Consider the following 21,796-nt stretch of genomic DNA (forward strand, 5'->3'; position numbering starts at 1 on the left):
GAGGTTTATAGGGAGGATACTGTATAAGGCAATGCACATGAACACTCAACATCGTTGTAGTAACAACATTGTATTGCAGATACCGAACAAATGTATAACCGAAGAAAATAGTAACATAATATAACTGCATCTTGTATGTACAGCTCCTTGAATACTTACTGATAAAAAGAGTTATATAAAAAATCATATCCCTAAGCCTACTTATCCAAAATGTGATGTTTCATTTTGTGTTAATCATTAAATAGGTCTTCTTTGTAATAAACTGGTTTGGAAATTTTCCAATCGATATCTTGAAAGTAATCTTGTTTTGGTGTTGCTTGATACGTTTACAAGGATTTCCCTGAGGAAAATCTTGCTTCTTGATGCCATACCTACCAGGGGTAAGCCCGTTTTTTTCCTCGTTGAAGCTGTATTCACATAACACGCACTGGTTTACTAATTGTGTGTGAGTTCTTATCCTGCTCTCCACCGAGTTAAAAATCCAGGAACTCAAAATGGAGCATTAAGAATGTTTGCCTAACCTTTTATATCGAACCCTGATAGAAGATCACTCTGAAGGAAAATGTGTAACTTGGCATAATCCAGTTTTCTCTATTTTTCTCAGCAACCTTGTTTCTGAGTCTAAGTTGGACATGTAGTCCCACTCATACCCCTTCGCTAATGTATTTTATTGCTTTGCTTACATGATGTGTAGTTGAAATAAAATCAGAAAATGAGTGATCTAGTACCCAAATAAAAACATTTGCAGCTGTAACGTGTCAAGAAGTCACCCTCACACGATGTTGTAAGAATGGTAAGGTAAATTAAAAGATGATGTATTCAATTATCTTGTTGAGTGTTACTGGTCCAGAGTAACTTGAGAAGCACCATTTTCCAAAGCCTTCCACAAAACCCCATGGCTATAAACTCCCAAATTTTAGACTAGGGCATCGCAACCGGTGATTCCTAAACGCTGGATCAGAGAAACTAAGAACCTGTACCGCAGAGAACTCGAGGCTCGCTGCAAATTCGACCTCCCCCGCATATCACAACAGTCAGCGGCCTCAATGATCACTATTCTGCGTCTATCTCAAACATCCTGGATGATCTAGCCCACTAAAGTTGAAAAGAACCCAAATCAAAGACAGAAACCCCTGGTTCACTGGATACCTTAACAACGAGAGGAGAGTCCTACGACAAGCTGAAAGATCCTGGAGGCAGCACCTCTCTGCCGCCCATCTAAAACTCCTCCGCCAGGCCAGAAATGCCTACAACAGGTACATACTCGTCCAAAAAAGACTTCTACAGAACTGCACGAAAGAAGGCCAAGAACAGACCCCAAATGCTCTTCGAACTGGTCAAACACCAATCCAACAAACTGGCCAAAACTTCAAAAGAAACTCCTAAGTCTCTTATGTCCTCAGAGGAATTCTCCTAATTCTTTGCTGCGAAATTCTCAGCTCATGGAAATGAACTCCACTCCATCACATTACCCCAAACACCACTCGACCCGCATTCTCCAGACACATCGCCCCCACAGGATTCACCCAAAAACCATGCTCACTGGACTGACTTCAAACTCTATGACGACGAGTCAGTGTCCAAATTCCTATCTTCCCTAAACCCTAATAACCATTTTAATGACCCGCTTCCTTCAAACTGCCTAGCTGCCGTCGCCCAATCCATTATTCCTAGCTGGACTACAATAATTAACGCCTCTCTCTAAAAGCCGGCTAAGTCCTCCCCATTCTGAAAAAGCTGTCACTGGATCCAGCCTACCCTGACAACTTCAGACCCATCTCCAACATCCCCCTCTTGGCCAAAGTGATGGAGAAATGTGTGCAACAGCAGCTAAGTCAACACATCAACATCTTCCACCTGCTTGATGACTTCCAATCTGGATTTAGACCAGGGCACAGCACCGAAACCACTATGCTCCACTTCATTGATGATGCTCTACAAGCCATTGACCAAGGCAAAACCTGTCTCCTAATCCTCCTGGACCTATCCTCGGCCTTCGACACGGTCAACCATGAAAAAACTACTTGAGCGCCTCAAATTCCGGATGGGTTTGGATGGCACTGTTCTAGAGTGGTTCAGATCCTTACTCCATAACCGGTCCCAGAGATTCCTTGTCAACGGCAACCTATCGGCACCATCCCTTGTCACGGTTGGAGTCCCTCAAGGATCAACACTTCCCCCACCCTCTTCAATCTTTACCTGGAACCGCTTACCGAAGTACTACGAACTGCTAATATCTCCTATCATATGTACGCTGATGACACTCAGATCTACATCAAAACCTCATCGCTCAAAGAGATCCTCTCCCTGAACGAAGTCTTGAAACTCACTGTCCAATGGCTCGCATCCAATCAACTCAAACTCAATGCAAAGAAAACTGAATTACTCCCGATTGCCCTGCCTAACACCAACCCTGAGATTCAATCATGGATTAAGACTATCACAGCCTTGAATTGCCCACCAACCATCGTGGATTTGGCCAAATCCCTGGGAATCACCCTCTACAGCAATCCGAACATGCAGGACCATATCAATTCAATGGCCAAATGAGCTAGATTCCACCTGAGCTATCTTACGAAACTGAAACCCTTCCTCGATACTCTTGACCTAAAAATGGCAGTCCAAGCACTTGTCATCTCTACACTGGAACATGGCTGTTCTACCCTCTCGGGTCTACCCAAGATCTTCCTGGCATCTCTAAAAGCCTGACTAAACGCGGCCGCCAGCCTACTCACCGGCACGAGGAAATACTATCATATTTCCCTGCACTTGAAAGCTCTCAATCAATCAATCAATAATACTTTATTTGATTACAAAATATAATCATAAAAGCACAGAATAAAAACACTTGTTAAAATATTAAAACAACAATTAAAAATTGCTACAGAGAGGGGGATAACACCGTGTACATAAACATCAGACCACAGGTCATTTACATGTTATCACATCATGATTGTTTTCCTGCATTTAAAAACATTCTTTAAGAAAACTGTTACAGAGGCTACTACAAACATAGTTTCTAATTGCTGCAGTATAACATATGCAGGCCGGCATGTCCTTACACCTAATAGTTTTAAAACCGGAAGAATCCATGTTTTCCTCTGCATAGTACAGAATTTGCAGAAATATGTATAGTAGACTGGTCTGACATATCATCACACGGACATTTGCAGAGCTGTTTTGACCAGTCATTTGTGTTTGAGAAAGTTAATAATCTATGGAGTGTACCTAAATGGAAAAGTATCAATAAAAATCTTTTAAAATCAATCGTTATAAGGTGTAGGTATGGCTGGAGACTAAAAGATATTAATGTGAGATTGTGTTCTTGCACCATAGGTTTACTCATTTCCACGCACAATCTCCGTTCACTCAGGAAGCTCAGACACATTTTCTTAAGAACCTTCCTACTCATACTAATCATGTTCGGCGGATCTTCATAAAATTCCTGAAGACCTATGTCATAGAAAAATGTTTTAAAATACACTAGGCATTTGATTTGTTTCACCCCATCCAGCCCCCTACAGTCATTTAAGATCTCACAATTAAAATTAGTTTCCTCTGTTGTCCATATCCTATGCCACAACCAAACTGGTTGTATCTTTATACTGTCTTCCAAATATGACAAACCAAATTCTGAGTGGCAAATAAAAGAGGAGGTGCTTTTAGGGGCCATCAGTAGGAATCTTAAGAATATATTTTCAGCTACCTGCAGCGAACTTACGTCCGCGTAACCCCATATACCTGCTCCATATGAGGCAACAGTAACAGATTTCGCTTTATAAATGTCTAGTAACTCCGCTGTGGGTCGCCTACCTAATTTCCTACTGAAACTAGATAGTGCAGACAAAGTGATCAATAAAAATAGATCTCGTCTTGGAACCCCCTGGGCCACAATTCATTATAAACGTTTTGGCAGAGTTAATAGTTAGACCTCTATCTGTCATGAAATTCGTAAAACTAGTAACCACCCTTTGCAGTCCCAATGGAGTGCGGGCCATAGGACTGCGTGGTCCACATATAGCAGTGCGGGGATGGGTTGTTTACCTGCCTCAGGAAGATCTTTACAATCCTGAACCAAAAACGTCTCAAGATTATTTATGTATAATGTAAAAAGAAATGGGGCAAGGACACAGCCTTGCCTCACGCCCCGTTTTACTTTAAAATGACCTGTGCATTCCCCACCCACCCCAAACCTCACCGATGCCCTTGCAAAAAATATCTTATAATGGAGATTAAAACTAAGACGACTCCCAGTTCTTCTAGAATAACCCACAGTTTGTTATGTCTAACACAATCGAATGCCGATGATAAGTCGCGCTTTAATGTTAACAGTAAAGCGCTGGTGCCGCGATTATACCAAAAGTAAAGAAATAGATGTTTTTTTCTATTCCTTTACTTTTGGTATAATCGCGGCACCCGTGCTTTACTTATAACATTAAAAGTAAAGCGCGGGTCCCGCGCTTATACCAAAAGTAAAGAAAAAGTGGCAAGCGCGGCACGCCTGTGTCTGGGTGCGCGCATAAGCTCCTCCCACTGCCTATAGGTGTCTAGTACGCGCACCGACACCAATAGGCCGTGGGAGGAGCAATGCGCGCGCCTCTGGCCAATTGCATGCAGTCTTTTACAATAAGAAGCATTCAAAGGCCGATGGGGGATCTGAAAAGGAAACGCACACGCATCAGCGTGTATGATTCCTGGGTCAGCTCACATTCTCCGTTTTTCACCTCCAAAGTGCCTCGCGCTGCGTGGGTACTGCTGTGCAGTGCAACGCTAGACCTAAAAATACAATCTGTGCTTTTAAGTCTCATCAAATGGGCAGTATTCTTCAAAATGTTTCTGAGACGCAATCTATCGCCAGTGCCATAGAGTGTTGTTACTGGCTGGGGGCAGTCGTGGAGCCCACTAAAAAGTATATGCCTGGTTATGATCCTGCAGTAAGGCAAACCCTAGAAAGGGCTTGGCCATATGACATGTATCATATAGCAAAGGTGGCGACGTTGTCTAGTGGTTGGATAATGAATACATCTGGACAGGTCTCCTGAGTAAGCCTCCGTCTGGTAACTGTTCTGAAACATCGAGTCAGTCTGTGTTTGAAAGGGGGCACGTGGCAAAGTGAGCCTCGCAGATAAGACGGCTTGCTGTGCACAGGGATTTAGGTGACGTGCACTGACTTGGGAACGTCATTTGCTTTAGGATGAAGTAACATAGCGTGGCTATGGCAACATTCTGTGCACAACAGAGAAATATAACAACGTGCACACAGGCGAGGCGAGGCGTCTTGTAGTCAACATAGAAGGGTGAGGTCGTACATTATGCAAGTCGACGAGGTGACGTTCTATGCATATAGAGAAGTGACTTGCACATGGGTAAGTGAGTTAAGCCACGTGACGTTAAATACCTGGTGAACTTAATATGACCATGGAAATGTTTTTGACAGAAGAAATAATTAGAAGGAACTGTAGATTTAAAAAAAACTTTGTAAGAAAGTCGGTGTGCAGTTTTTCTGGTCGTGCATGGCAAATGAGCGTCACTAGCGCAGGTTGAAGTGACATGCTCTCCACCGCTAACGACGAGAAATGACAGGGACGTAGGGGATGTTGTGGTGATATCAGAGGTGAGCGAGCCAACAAATGAACGGGGAGAGCCGAGCCAGAACGGAGCCAATCGTCTGCACCTCTAGACGTGCTGTTTAAAGGTTGATGAAGTACACCGCCACTCGCTGTCTTCCTCTGGTCGGTGGTCCGTATCTGCACCGAGACCCTCTGGCCAGGAAGCCGCTGCCAGCCGCGAATGCTAAATTGGGGTGAGTCACGTGAGCTTGTTGCCAGGGCTGAAAGCAGCGCGAGACGTTGTGGGTAGAGCGAGCCTGTGGGAGCTGGACCTGGCGCCGCCGCTGGAGAGCAACAGGGCCGCGCCCAGCCTCGGGTAAGCAGCAGCCGTGTCTCGCGCGCGCCCCTGTCCTCCATCCCCACCAACCGCCGGCCACGGTACGGCGCTTCCGTGTCCTCGCGCTCTGGTGGACATCCAGCGCACATTGCCCTTGCATGGCAGTGGAAGCACAGCACGGGCAAAGCCTGGCAGTGGAGGCAACAAGCACTGCTGCATGAAAGGGAAATAATTTACAATAACCACGAAGCGCTCGCTGACATTGCTGCCGACAACACCCATTGTGCACTGCTGCAAATCACTCCCACCGCTGCAAAAATGTCTCCCCCCCCCCCAATGTACAGTACTACAACACATGTACATTGTATTCCGTTGCAAATCATGCGTCACTGTGGACTGCTGCAAAACGTCTTACTGCTATATTTACTTTCCGGCTTTATGCAAAACGCACTGCTGCAAAAATGCTACCCTGTAGAACGCTGCTAAAATAAACAGTTAAATATGTTGTTGTGAATTCGGAACGCTCTGTTACCGCTTATCGCTTGTGGGTTTACCCCTAGAAATATGCATTCACGCGAATTGTGCTGCAAAACATGCACCTTTATATAGTGTACTTAAGGTCGATGTATATATAATTTAACTATGCGCTGTTATAAAAATATATACAACTGCACAGCAATGCAGCATTTTTGTCTGATCCAAAATGACAACAAAAGATAAGTGTAAAACAAGAAATGTGTGCTATCACACAACGCCTACAAACACATGCTCCTGTAAATACATGGATACAACTGGCACAAAGTAACCAACAATGTATGCTGTGCATAAAACCACACAACATTGTATTTCTGCACAACATGCAAACGTGTACAATCCTGCAAAGCACATACATTTGCACATGATGTTTTCTATATTAGTGCATAATGCTACTTTGTACTTTTCTTTAAAGTATTATATATGCCTCAAAATCTTGATCTATTGTTATAAAACGGGGATCTGTTTATGCTTGAAAAATCAACAACTCAGTACAGTGCATGCGCCTGTTAGTTGTAAACACACGTTGTACATAACTTCAATATTCCATCCACATTATGTACAGTTTAAGAAACGCAGCTGAAATGCAAAACACTATGCGGCTGTACATCATGCATTTGCGTTCTGCTGCAACAACGCCACACTTTTAAAGCCTCAACCATGCGAAATATGCTGCAATATATACGTATTCAAAAAGCAAAACCGTGCTAACAATTGCACAGTGCTCTAAACGGGTAAACTCTATGGTACGGTTAGAAATGGCATAACTAAGTGCTATATGCACACATCAATCGTTCTAGTGCTCATAAACAGGGGAGGCAGTCGTCCTTCCAAACCTACAGAACTGCCCTAACTCAAAACAATGATTAAATCTGCTGCAAACATGCAGCATTTATTTTCTGATGAGCATTGTAACCCTTCCTGCTGTTATTGACAGAGAAACCATACATGGAGTGGCAAAACACACCATTTTGTACTTTTTAAAACTACCAACACTTTAGGCTGAAAATAAACACTTCGCCTCCAATGTTCGATAGTGTTATGACACCGTCTGCGAAAGCAATCATAGCACTCTGCATATGCAAACTATGAATTGCTGCACAACATCAAGCATTGCAACTCTTGATGGATGCTGCAATATGTGCACAATTGTATTACATATAACACGTGGCACAGAAGTAGTTCGAAGCTGTAAGAATGCACCCTTATTCACTGCAACCATTTATTCTACTGTACATATACACCAATTTGTAACAAATAAAAGTCTGTATTAGGTTGTTACAACATGTACTAACCAGCATTGGCAATTCTAATGAATGTGCCTTATGAATGATAGTGCCTTTATTGTTTTTGATTGGTTTGGGCACTCAGTTAAGTCATCTTACATGTACCATGCCACTCGTCTTTGTACTCCTGCATCTGTTCTTTCATCCACTGACTCGTTCTTGCAGTCTCCCTCTGACACAGCAGCAATAAAAGACAAATTCCACAATGCATGCAAGCTAAATTAAAAAAAACAAGTAGAAAAAAGAAAACGTGCTGCTGTCTAAACACAGCCAGCATATGCTTTCAATAACAAAACTAAATATAGCAGTGGGCCGTTGTCTTGCAGAGGTATTGTAAATAGTCTATCTTTGTTTTAACGTCCCATCATGGCCACCGCATTTCGACCAAAAATGTTGGCCATCTTGGAATGGTAAAACAATGGTACACTATGGCAACAGCATTCCATAATGATCTTCTGATTTAGTTGACATGGTCTTGTGGGAAATTAGCGAAAAGCAGTGACCTGTTAGCACTCTCTGAAGAGCAGAGGTATCCTCTTAAAAAGCATTAAAATAAACAGAGGCAATGCAAAAAAATGAAAGCGGAACTATAATAGGAGAAAATTCCAGACTACATTACTGGCCAGCCTTGAAACTGAAGCACACTAATTTTCAGGTAGATGAACGCATAAGAGAGCCAAGGACTGATGTGGACGGAACCATAACCTCATGCAGTATACTCATGCAGTATGCATGATGGGAGCAGAGTGTAAATGACGCCCAGACACCCCAGTGTCAGAACAGAGCTGACCCAGACAACGTATATACACGCATGTATGTATATATAATACACACACATATACACGTTGAATTATTACTTTATTGCCTTATTACCAGATCACAGCAGCCAGTTAAGAAGAGATTCTAGCAATAAATATTACAGTGTAAATCTTCTTCACCCCGAGTTTGTCAGAGATGGTAACTAACACTAAAATCCCTCCATACAAAGGTAATCTGCAATATTTCATATAACAAAACATCTCCTTCTGTCTTTAATACAGAGAAGTAGCAAACAAACCATAAATGCTTATTGACTGTTAGAATATGCTTTTCATAATCAAGATGTCAGGCCTGCTACCTTTGTCCTAACTTTTCTTAATAAACAGATCAGACCTTTGGAATTGGAAATAGTTTTTCCTAGGGACCCAATCAGGTTTATAGTTGTTATCATTGGCTGATCACCATAATGTACTGAGGCTTTCTTCATAGCACTTAAGCTTTTCCGTAAGGCAGTAATAACATTTCATAGTATTCAAAATGACAGTTGGCAAAGCAAAATGCTATCTCACCTAGACAAGTTAAAAATGATTCTGACTGTGCCAATCTTCTTTCCTGCTGGGGGCCATTACAGGGGAAAACTCACCGCCTCTCCAGTCATAGGGCACAGTACGTTCCCGCAATCCCCAGGCACCAGTCACCGGAGCTCCTCCCCTCCGACTTGGGGGCTCCCCGAAGCCGTTTCCGCATTGCGATGCCTCCCATGCAATCCAGGGCAAAGGTGGCAGTCCGGCATCCGTGGGTTCAGTCGCGGGGATCGTTGGACAGCACTAAAGGCGGGGCGTAACGCCGGCACTCACGATCCTCACCAGCAGACGCAGAGACTCTGGAGCGGTGGCAGGATCCCCTCGTGCCAGCGTTGACCGCCGATGGCACGGTCGGGCAGCAAGTCGGTGTGCGGCCGTTGGCTCCGCCGTCTCTTTCGGCCCCAGGAGTCAGAGGAGCGCCGCTGGTCTAGGCTCGATAGCGATCAGGAGTGAGGAGACACCATTTTTTGAGAGACCGCGTGCCAATCCACCTTGGAGAAAGCGGGCTTGGACAGATACAAGAAAAAAAATTCAAGTTTAGAGACTGGCAAATGGGAAAAGAAGGCACTGAAGTTTGAGAGGGGTCGAAAAAAAGAATCATGCCCTCCTGGTGAGCGGGAGCAGGACACGCAAGAGCTGCTCACTGCGGAGACCGAGGGCATTGCAGGAAGGAAGAGCACGAAAGGCAACGGGAGGAGAAGGACGTGCTTATGAGAGCACAACAAGGGAAGAGAGTTACGGGAACAGAAGATAGACGAGCCTGACAGGATGCCTGAGACTGCGGCACAATCACAGGAAGAGCGTCCAGCAGCCTCCTTTCCTCGGAGTCTGCCAGTGGCATCGGAGTCAAGCGGGAGAGAGGGAGAGGGCTGTGGAAAGTTCCCGCCGGAGAGAGCTCTGCGCTCCTTACATGGCCCTGCAGGGCTGGAAGATGTGACTGCGGCCCGCTGCTTATCTGGCCGCAGGGCTGCGCTGCGGCACCGAGGCCAGCATTGTCATGGTTTACCCATAGCAAGGCTTTCCCTTCTACGCCACCGCGGATGTGACGTCACTTGGCAAGTGCTTCATGCTGTGGTGTGCCAATCTAGGATGCTGGAGAGGTTGACTCTTTCGCATCATTCAGCATGGAGCACAACCTCAGTTGGCTGCCCCTGCTATTGTCACCCAAAGGACAATAGGAGCAGCTGCAGTCCCTGTTGCACCTCCTGCACCCCCGCAGGGCTGGAGAGGAATAGCCAAAGTCCCAGTGTCATTGCGTGACTGCGGAGCGCTGTGAGGTGGAGAGGATGCGGAGTAGCGGCCAGAGCTGCCCACTTTGTCGCCGGGGAACCGGGTTCGAGTCTCGGCGTCGGCTCAACACCATGTGATTCCCGGCAAATCACTTCATCTCCCTCCTACCTTCCAAAAACGAATGTGTCATAAGTAACGTAACTGGTGTTAACGTAAAGCACCCCAATACTTTCGGGTCAAGATCGCGCTATATGTAAAAATAACTGTGAGCAGAGCCTGGTGCATTCTTCACAGCCCTTCTCCTCTCCCATAGTACATTGGGGCAGCTCTGTGGGTTTCATGCAGGGTCATGGACCCCGCTGATTTCCAGCCAGAACTTGGGGTGGCAATGCCTAGCGCCCCCTACTGTGCTCTCCGCTCTGCAATTTTGTTTGTTTGCAGTCTTCTGCATGACTGCGGAATCAAATGCTGGGCTGGGATCCTCACTGGACTCCCTGCACAGCTGGATGAGGAAGCCCTGCACTTCTAGTGTACTTCCTGCAAAGCCTGGGCCGGAACAGTAGGGAACACGGAGTCACTTCCGTGCTTCCTGCGAGGCAGGGACAGTTTGCACACAGTCCCTGAAGTACTATCCACCGTGCGGGAGAGAACGGCCGACCCCCCTCGCCTTACTCCCTGCAGGTTTTAGCTCATAATTTGCCACGCGCACTGCTAAAACCATGCAGGCGAGCCAAAAATACTTTATTGATGTGACTCATCCTGTGTCAGAGAGGTGTTGCCAATGTAAACAAACACACGGGACGCGCACCGATCGTCGTGCCAGAAAAGTCTCCGATTGCGGGCCAAGAAGCCTTGGCGCAGTGTTTGAGGGACACCTACGTTTTCCAGAACCCAGCAGTCACCAAGGGCTCAGCGTAGCGGCGAGGAGGAGCAGGATTTCAGCTGGATATTAGTCAGGGCCAGCGAGGTTGTTCCTGCCAACAACAACAACAAAAAAATGGCAGCCGCAAATGTCTGAAAATTTCGGATTCGGGGGCGTGTTTTTGGCGTTCGGAGTGACGAATGAAGTCACAGTCGAAAGAACGCAAAAAAACATGCCCCCGAATCCGAAAGAGATGGGGCTTTAAAGGAGTGACGCCCCTCTCCTCCAATGGCTGGCCTCCATTTAGGAAGCCAGCCAATGGAGGAGAGAGGCAGGTTCAAGCCCCCATACTCCAAAACATTAAATCTCCTCCCGGAGACTGCACAAGCACAGCCTTCGGTCCGTGACCTAAAAAAACAAGGAGCAATCAATCACCGCTTCTTTTCAGAGCATGCTGCTACCGGACTCACAAGGAATAGAGCAGATGTGCTTAGGGGCAATCTTTGGTGGTCTTGAGATCGCGAAACGGGTGGGGTAAAAAGTCCTTGGAAAGCACCGGTAGGCCAACAAAGTAGAAAGTAGACAGCAGGTCAGCTCATTCAAAATAGTTGAAAAGTGGCAGCCCTTCCTTCAGCCCAGAGGGCAGCAGGCCAACACAGCAAAGCACAAAAGTGGAATAGCGTTTTTTCCTGGCAGCACAGCTTTCCTCCTGGCAATGTGCAGATGTAGAGCCACATCGAGTTAAAAGTCCCATACAGTGTCTTAATACTTGGGGTCAGAACCCCAGTACCTATACTCAGAAATGTCTTTGATTAAGGGGTGACTTCAAAGGAACCCTTAGAAGTGTGCAAAAATCCCTTTCTGCCAAGCCCTGGTTCCAGTCGATCATAGGGGATAAATCAGCCCTTTGTGTGAGGGAAGAACACAATCTATTCAGATGTGAGTGTGAACCAAGTCTAGGGTCACAAAAGAATAGTGCCAGGTTCCTAGTGTGAGCTTGAGGCAAGCCTTTTGAAATGTAAGTGGAGCAGGGTTAGCTCCTCCCCAACCACCCTGGCAGGATGGCCCACACAGACCACACCTATTGTACACTGCCTGGGCCCAATACACATGCTTAATGAGGGAAACATAAACAGGCTCAGACAGCTGGAAAGTCCTATAATGCAGCAGAAGCTTTTGGGCAGAGTAATGCCAACTTTTTAAAAGTGGAATTTTCAAAATTGTATTCTAAATTTGACTTTATCATTAAAGAGACTTTTAAATTAAAATCCATTTAAGTCCAAACAATAATAAATTCTACCTGCTCCCAATCAAATGTTAGCACTTATTAAATGTAATAAGGTAAGCTGATGTTATCCAATAGGAGAAAGAAACCTTACTGTAGTGAAAAGCAAATTTAGGATATTTTCACTACCAGGATATGTAAAATGTAACCCAGCATGCCCTATTTCTTAAATACAACGCACCCTGCCCTATGGGTCTTTAGGAGTGACTTATATGTATTAAAATGGATGGTTTAGGCATGGCAAAAGGTTTATTTTGCCACATTAAAATGGCAGTTTGGAACTGCACTACAGGCTGTAATGGCAAAAAGAGATGTTTTATGGGGCTACTTTAGTGGATAGTAAAATAAGTGCTGCAGGCCCATTAGTAGACTATAATTTACAGGCCCTGGGTACATATATTACCATATACTAAAGACATAGAAGTAAATTAAATGTGCCAATCAGGTGTAGGCAGATGTAACCATGTTTTGGGGACAGATCACGTGCACTTTGGCACTGGTTAGCAGTGGTAAAGCACACAGAGTCCTAATGCCAACAAAAACGAATTTCAGAAAACAGGAGCAGTGAAGGCAAAAGGTCTGGCGTTGACCGTGCAGAGAGGGCCAAGTCCAACACGTGGCTTATATGTTAAGCTACAAATATGTGTCCAGATCTGCCATTACACTTCCTGGAGCTCCTTTCCAAACCAATTACTGATATACCTTCAGCCTTCATATAAACCCCACAATTTTGTTTCACCCATGAGTCTACGCTGTACTGTTTTAATCGCCTACCCCAACAGTTGATTCTATACTGTCCTCTTTCAATCGTTTTCACTCAGCAGGTTAAAATGTTGTCACTTAAACTGTAGAGTACATAGCACTGTACTAGTTGCAATTCGACACCTTTTATTAGCCACACCTTTGGAGGCATTCATGTTCCAGTATATTCTTTTCAGTTGCGATAAGCCATCAAATTCACCATTTACCCAATATATGTCCAGTTGTGTCCAGAGAAGACTTAAAAGTGACATTTCTTGGAAGATGATTGCTCTCCACCCTAGTATATACCTGTTAACCTAAATACAAGGATTGTTATCAAAAGTAGAATATAGTATGGCATGATGCATGTGTTTGTGTACATGGAGTGTCGGGAGATAACCGACTGTTCAGTGATCTCAACTTGTGATCCTGCATGAAGACAAGTAAGGCTTTGCCCTCCTTGTCTATCCTTTGTGGTTACATACCGGTGTATACACCTATTCCAGTTGATCCATGCAGAATTTCTGTCTCCCGCAGATGAATTTAAGAATAAAGTCTCCTGTATTAATCAACTCAGATCTTTTTTCGAAACAATCTTTTTATTGAAACAAGTATTCGATCCATCATTACAATCATCACCATTCTTAAAAAGTTTCCTGACATCATAGGTCCCAAACTCACGGAAATATTTGATGCTATGTTTTCCTCTAACATCTTTCCTTCCATCTGGAAGAAAGCGACTATTAAACCTCTCCTTAAGAAGAGTTCTTTAGATCCCTCTATAGTTGCCAACTATAGACCTATAGCCTGCCTCCCTCTCCCCGCCAAAATTGTTGAAAAGATCATGAATATCCAAATTTCAGATTACATAGATCACAATAATTGTTTGGATAACTCACAATTTGGATTCCGGAAGGGACATGGGACGGAAACCGCGCTTATCAAAGCTACGGATGAAATCAGGATAACACTCGATGGGGGAGGATCGGCAGTGCTTATCTTGCTGGACCTGTCTGCCGCGTTTGACTTGGTCGATCATTCTATCTTGATCGACCGTGTCTCAGTGGTGGGGATCACACATGGTGCTAGGGATCTTATTTCCTCTTTTCTTGCTGATCGAGTACAATCCGTCGCCTTTGGCAATTTCACTTCACCAACTTTTACTCTCCCTTGCGGTGTCCCCCAGGGATCCTCGCTAAGTCCGACACTTTTTAACATCTATATGTCGGACTTGGCGAGGGTCATTAAATCCCATCACCTGGCGGTGACATCCTATGCTGATGACACCCAGATTGTCTTGGCTATTAATAAAAACGGAGATAAAGTGGCTTCTAATTTTAATTCAGGAATGCTAGCAATAAGTGACTGGATGTCCACAAATTGCCTGAAGTTTAACTCCGATAAAACGGAGGTGATGGTGTTTGGTAATCTCTCCCCAGTTTGGTCACCCACTTCCGCTCTTAGTCAATGCTCAGGAAGGAGTCATAAAAAAACTACAGTTGGTGCAGAATGCTGCGGCCAGATTGATCACTGCGACCCCCAAGTTGACCCCTATTTCCAGCACTATTGAACAGCTTCACTGGTTGCCAGTAAAGAAAATAACTAAATTTAAGGCACTCTGCATTGCCTATAAAGCAATTCACTTCCTAGGACCTGCTTTCTTAAAAGATGCCTTTTGCCCTTACACCCCTGTTAGATCCCTCCGCTCATCTACTGCCGGTCTTGTGCAGGTCCCAAGGACTAAGAAAGTCTCCTGGGGTGACAGGTCCTTTATCTTGACTGCCACCAAACTTTGGAACAGTCTTCCTAGCCAAATCAAAACCTGCACTTCCCTTCTTTCCTTTCGCAAACAGATAAAAACTTGGCTTTTTAAACAGTAATCATTTCATGGATAGCACAGTGGACACTCAGCGCCGAGACACCCTCGGGTATTTGTGCGCTTAACACATTTTCTAAAATAAAAAAAATAAAAATCAGTGATCATTGAATAGCCTTATTTGAACAACATTCGGGACGCGAGGTGCAATGTGGTGCATGCTTGGTAGATCTCTGTTGTAACCCATGGCTCTTTCTATACAGTTCATCTGTATTACCCTCACTTTTGTCCTCGCAACTCGGTTAGGTCCTATATTTCCCCTATGCAGTCCAGATTCTTTCCCATTTCTTGGCAAGGCCTCTACTCTCATATACCACATTTTCTGAGAGTTGGCACCAATTGGTTATTTACAGCTCTCCAGGATAATCCACTGTTTTGTCGCCCAGGTTGACCAGAGGGATAACAGATTTATTTGTCATCTCCTCTTGTCTTCCTCAAGTCTTCACCACTCTGTTTTTTTAAGCAGTAGGCGGAATTGATAGGGAAAAATCACAGACGACTCGACCCTGGAGAATGTGCACTTTTGCACTAAGTTCAATTAATTTTAGCCACAAATCAGTTGGTTGTACTTTGCACACAAGCACATCCTCATTGAAATTCACCATTGTAGCCTAGAGGCTGTTTCAGCTGCCTCCCCCAGGCTCATGATCTGGCCACCCCAGTGGCTTAGACCTTTTTCCAGAGTTAGGACCTGATTGGCAAGGAGCTTTATTTGCATATTGTAGACTCCCATTCCTTGAAACTCTGGTATGAAAAATGTAAACTAGAGGGTCTTCCAGTTGCTATATACACTCCACCCTGAGGTAATCAAAAAGCTGTCTTTGGTTGTTTTGCACTGTGCTCCTCCAAAGAAGAAGCAATTGTTTCATAATGAACTCATTTTTGTTCCTTTCAGCTAGGAGGAGTGGTTAAAAGTGGGCAAATAACTGACGTTCAGATCCTTAGTCAGTTTGTGGAGCTGCTACTATGCAAATCAATTAATTTTCCCTCTCATCTTCACAGAAGCCAAATATATAAGTAGCATGGATGATCCACAAGGATGGGCTGACATCTCTGTTTTTCTATTTCTATAAATCTACTTACACTATTTGAATATGTAGGAGGCCTGATCTAGGGGTCTCAGCTTAGGTTTGATGTCCATAAGCTTAAATTTAATTCTCACAGTTTTCTGAGATGTTTTCATTGTTCACTATTCAATGTAGTTTGCATAAAAATATGCAGCAGAATATATTGTTTAGTGGATATAACTGGGGACACTTAATCTGCCATTTGTTGGAGCCTGCTGGAAGGAGCATCTGAAAACCCAGCGAAGACTTGCCTACCTCTCGCGGAACCCGCTGCGCGGGTCCCGCTTCGTGTGGGGCGATCCACCAGGAACTGCTGGGAAGCACGACGGTGTCCCTGAGAAGGCGAGTGACAGGCGAGGCTGCGAGCGAGAGCAGGCGCTGGACCGGGACTACAGTTCCCAGGAGCGCTTGCCAGACCCAACTCTCAACACCTGGGCCGCTCTCCTTGTCTGCTCCTCCCCTTCCCCTGCGCTTAAAGACTTTGGCGCTTGTGAGGCACTTGGGACACTTAATCTGCCATTTGTTGGAGCCTGCTCGAAGGAGCATCTGAAAATCCAGCGAAGACTTGCCTACCTCTCGCGGAACCCGCTGCGCGGGTCCCGCTTCGTGTGGGGCGATCCACCAGGAACTGCTGGGAAGCACGACGGTGTCCCTGAGAAGGCGAGTGACAGGCGGGGCTGCGAGCGAGAGCAGGCGCTGGACCGGGACTACAGTTCCCAGGAGCGCTTGCCAGACCCAACTCTCAACACCTGGGCCGCTCTCCTTGTCTGCTCCTCCCCTTCCCCTGCGCTTAAAGACTCTGGCGCTTGTGAGGCACTTGGGACACTTAATCTGCCATTTGTTGGAGCCTGCTGGAAGGAGCATCTGAAAACCCAGCGAAGACTTGCCTACCTCTCGCGGAACCCGCTGCGCGGGTCCCGCTTCGTGTGGGGCGATCCACCAGGAACTGCTGGGAAGCACGACGGTGTCCCTGAGAAGGCGAGTGACAGGCGGGGCTGCGAGCGAGAGCAGGCGCTGGACCGGGACTACAGTTCCCAGGAGCGCTTGCCAGACCCAACTCTCAACACCTGGGCCGCTCTCCTTGTCTGCTCCTCCCCTTCCCCTGCGCTTAAAGACTCTGGCGCTTGTGAGGCACTTGGGACACTTAATCTGCCATTTGTTGGAGCCTGCTGGAAGGAGCATCTGAAAACCCAGTGAAGACTTGCCTACCTCTCGCGGAACCCGCTGCGCGGGTCCCGCTTCGTGTGGGGCGATCCACCAGGAACTGCTGGGAAGCACGACGGTGTCCCTGAGAAGGCGAGTGACAGGCGGGGCTGCGAGCGAGAGCAGGCGCTGGACCGGGACTACAGTTCCCAGGAGCGCTTGCCAGACCCAACTCTCAACACCTGGGCCGCTCTCCTTGTCTGCTCCTCCCCTTCCCCTGTGCTTAATAAATTGACACTGCCTATACCGCTGCGCGGAAGCGCGCGGGAGCGCCGGGAGAGGGGCCGAAAGAGGCCGGGCTGGGCCATATCCCTTATCTTTTACTTCCAACTATCACTCTGATTAATGCGATGCCCTCGCCGACACCACGCGAAACTCCATTAAGGGAGGGGGGCAGCAACACAGGGACGCTGGACAATTACTTTAAAGCCGCCAAGGGAGATGCGGGAAAAGAAAACTCTCTGGAGAGACGCAGGGCGGAGCGGCGGCGCTCCATTGAATCTATGAAGAGCAGACCCTTGACTGAGATCATCCCGTATCCTATTTCCCAAGAGGAAGGTACGCCCCCCAATAGTTTAAATCCCCCGACCCTTGAGGATTTCCCCCTCTTACTTCGGGAAATTTCTAGCTACCCTGGGTTGGTGCCCGCTATGTCCATTGACACAACTCCTCCCACGACTTGTGTCACCCCCGTTAATTTGGTTACCCAAACTCCCCCTTTGCATGTAACCAAGAAAACCAAGCCAAAACAAAGTGTTGTGGTGGAGTTGCATAGGCCCCCACCTAGCAAACGGAGTAGGAAGTCAATGGGGGGGCGGGGGAAAACCAAAGTATCCCATCTAGATTTTGGTAAAAAACATATAAACGCACTCCAATCTGGGAAGAACAATGAGATTGTGACTATCGCTCTTCCCTCTAAGGCCCCAAGTTCCAACATAGCTGACACCAACAACGACCTAGTAGCCAATACATCCAATATAACTCCCCCTCTTACATCTATAGGGAGTATAGAATTCCTACTTCGTTCCCTTCTGCAGCCTATTAGCGATAGCCTCAAAAAAGTTGAGATTAGGCTCACTCTACTAGAGACATCTCTTACTACCTTGAACACCTTAGTTAGTAAGCAATCCAAAAATGTGGGTTCTCACCTCCCCACAGGAAACCCTCCTAAAATAGGAGCCCCACAGGGTGCTGACAAAGTCCCCCCACAGAGTGTGCCTACTGCCCCCCCCCCCCTGCAGCCATTAATGGCCATTTCAGTCCAGGCACCGCGCAGTAATTCAACCAATAGGCCTTCACAACCAATAGACCCTGTCCCTCAAAGCTCCCAGATAGGGATTAACGATGGCCACCAAGTAGCCGGCAGCGCCCCTTTACTCTCCCCGGGCCGCCCAGCCCAAAGACCACGGAGACCAGATCTGCCGCCAGAAGCTAATAGTCTAACGGTGGTCCTAGCAGGTGCCCCCCATCTAAGATCAGGGGAAAATGAAGACTATCAATCCCTAAAGAAAAAGGTCATTAAATGGCTAAACTGGAATCGACCCCTACCATCGCATTTCAATAATGAGATTATTATGGTTAGAAGGGTCCCTTGGTTAGGGAAGACCAGAAAAACAATAATAGGGGATTGTATTTTGGTAACTTTTAAAGATCCGGGCACTGTTCTGCATATATGTGAAGGAATAAATAGATCACTGGACTCCACTATTCAGACCCTTCCAGTATCCTTCTTTTTCCCCCATATTCACATGCATTATGCTCCACCGCATGATGAATGGACAAGGGTGGAACGTAGACGCAGACACAAGGATTATGTGCAACGCCCAAATCTTCATTTGCCGGACACACCCTACTTTCATTTCAACCGTTTCAATTGCCTGAATGGCTTGGATGGGGTCGATTGACTTTCCACTCACAAGCCAGTGACCCGGGATTGCGGCTCCTGCAGACTTTTTGAGCCATCTACCCCGATTGTTGGTAAAACCCTTGGCCCACTGAATGATCCAGTGCTTCTGGATAATGGCACCAGCAGCCTCTTTGATCTATCTGCCCACAATGTTGACAATGCCTCTGGAATACTGAATAAATCAATACTTGTGGAGAACGGCTCCTGTAGACTTTCTGAGCAATCTGCCCCTACTGTTGGTAATGTGTCAAAACTTCCGACTGCAGTAGAGTCTGGAACCATTTCTTCTAACCCTCCTGGCGCGGCAACTGACACCCCTGAACATTTGAGGCAAATCTGCTGGAATGTTGCTGGACTGGCCAATAAACTGGGTGATCCGGACTGGGCAAATTATATTGAGACTGGAGACGTATGTATGTTCCAGGAAACCTGGGCCAGAGAGGACTATGGTCACCAAGGCTACATGTCATTCTTCATTCCAGCGAGGTGGGAAGGCAAAGGCCGTCCGTCAGGGGGGCTTACGACCTGGGTCGCATCTCACCTGGGCTGCGTGGCTACACGGTTGTCGGCTAACTCTGAAGATATCCTTGTGGTTTCATTATTATGGCCTAACCAAGCCAAACTTTTGTTCATCAACATCTATTCTAGGCCAACGGGAATTGCAAAGGAATCACCGACTATAGATGAACTCTCCAACTATATATCTGATTTACCAGGTGATTCTTTCTATGTAGTGGGAGGGGATTTTAATTCTCACTTCGAGCCACTCCCCGGCCTTCTGGACGGGTTATCATCGGAAGAAGAGGCCAGATGGGCAGTGCCCCTAGTGGAAGCTCCACCCCCGAAGGCTTGGACCCCACTAGCACTACAAATCACAGCCCTCACCCTAAAGTTCGGAATCAGAGCTTGCAACGGGCGAATGAAATCCGACATACCTAGTAAAACCACCTACAATAGACCGGGAAGAGAGTCCCGTCTGGACTATGTCTTGGCCCAAATGGTGAAGTGGCCGACAATCCAGGACTTTAGGGTGAGGGAAAGGACCGACAGTGACCACAATGCACTTGAGCTTGACCTTGCCCACCTTGGCCCCCAAGCTCCCGTGACTAACGCGGAAGGGAATAATCCTGCGCTTCTCCTAGACAATAGCAGGAGAAGAATCAGGTGGGAGCACTTGGTGACAAGCAAGAATAAACTCCCCATGTTCTATGATGGGATAACTCCCATCTTGGAAATTGTGGGGAGCTTGGATACCGAGGCAAATAACAAAGACTCCCAGGACAAACTGTACAAGGCGCATGAGGACCTCATAAAAGCTGCGGCACCTCATTTCACCTGCAGTTCACGCAAGCCAAGAGGGGGGCGGCAAGGCAAAACATCATGGTATAACCCAGCATGCAGACGGGCAAAAACAGAACTCCTCAGATTAATCAAGGAGGGCTCAGGGGGGGATAGCCTTAAGCAAAGCAGGCGAGCTTACAAGAAACTCGTTGCCCACGCTAAGGCCGAATGGGAGGAAAACCAGTGGGAAGAACTCACCAAGGCCCTAGCGATCCAAAACCAACGCCTGTTTTGGAGGATAGTGAACGGGGGATCGGGGAATTTAAAATCGGCACTAGAGCCCAACATTGCCCCAGGGGTGTGGCAGGCTCACTTCCAGTCCCTATACAGCTCTGAGCCGGGAGAATCTCCTGCTGACACTGAGGTGGGCTGGCCGGGTTATGAAGGGGAGCCAATAACGTTGGGCGAGGTCACTGCTGCCATTTCAGGTCTGGTCTCCGGAAAGGCGCCAGGACTGGATCGTTTACCAGGGGATATGTTTAAACAGGAGCCCATTATCTGGGCCCCTTACCTTGCCGCCCTTTTCAATGGAGTTCTTGGCGGCATGGAGATCCCTAGTACTTGGCTGGGGGCAGAGGTGGTCCCCATCTTCAAAAAGGGCTCGCCTCTCCTCCCAGCCAACTACAGACCAATCAGTTTAATAGACGTGGCACAGAAACTGTTTGGTAGGGTTCTCCTGAACCGACTCCAGGACTGGATGGAGGAGGTGGGTGCCCTTAGCCCCTACTAGGCTGGATTCAGGAAGGGGGTATCCACAGTGGACCAGGTTTTCAGATTAAACCAAATCTATTGGAGGGCAGCAAAATTCGAGGGCGGTAGTCTGTACACAATTTTTGTGGACTTACGGCCCGCCTTCGACCTGGTGCCCAGGGGGAAACTTTGGAGCGTCCTGGCAGAGATGGGCGTTCCCCCGGACATCCTATTGATCTTACAGAGGCTGCACCACAATAATTACGCCCGAGTGAGGTGCGGGAGGTCGGGGGAACTGACCGATAGATTCCCCGTTGGCCGGGGGGTAAGGCAGGGTTGTGTGCTGGCACCGACCCTGTTTTGCCTCTTCGTCAACGGAGTAATCGCTCACCTGAACGCCACTGACTATACTGACGCCCCCAAATTAAATGGCAGCAGGGTGCCCGCAATTATGTTTGCGGACGACACCCTGCTGCTATCTAAAACCCCTATGGGTATACAGAGGATTCTGGATTCCTTTGTGGCCTTCTGTACTGATAGGGGGCT

General features: G+C 46.8%; 1 protein-coding gene across 3 annotated transcripts in view; it reads left to right on the forward strand.

Moving 5' to 3' along the window:
* The first annotated feature begins 5,782 nt into the window (after window positions 1-5,782).
* ZBTB25 (zinc finger and BTB domain containing 25) overlaps window positions 5,783-21,796 on the forward strand; it is a 68,342-nt gene continuing 52,328 nt past the window's right edge. For 2 of the 3 annotated variants that reach the window (XM_086937926.1, XM_086937928.1), the window contains exon 1: window positions 5,842-5,925. The gene's annotated coding sequence lies outside the window, so the exon portion shown is untranslated. Of the gene's footprint in view, window positions 5,804-5,841; window positions 5,926-21,796 lie in introns of those variants that run through there. The other variant, XM_086937927.1, reaches the window with a different exon arrangement.

This window comes from Lissotriton vulgaris, chromosome 9, assembly GCF_964263255.1.
Source record: "Lissotriton vulgaris chromosome 9, aLisVul1.2, whole genome shotgun sequence".
Taxonomy (NCBI): Eukaryota; Metazoa; Chordata; class Amphibia; order Caudata; family Salamandridae; genus Lissotriton; species Lissotriton vulgaris.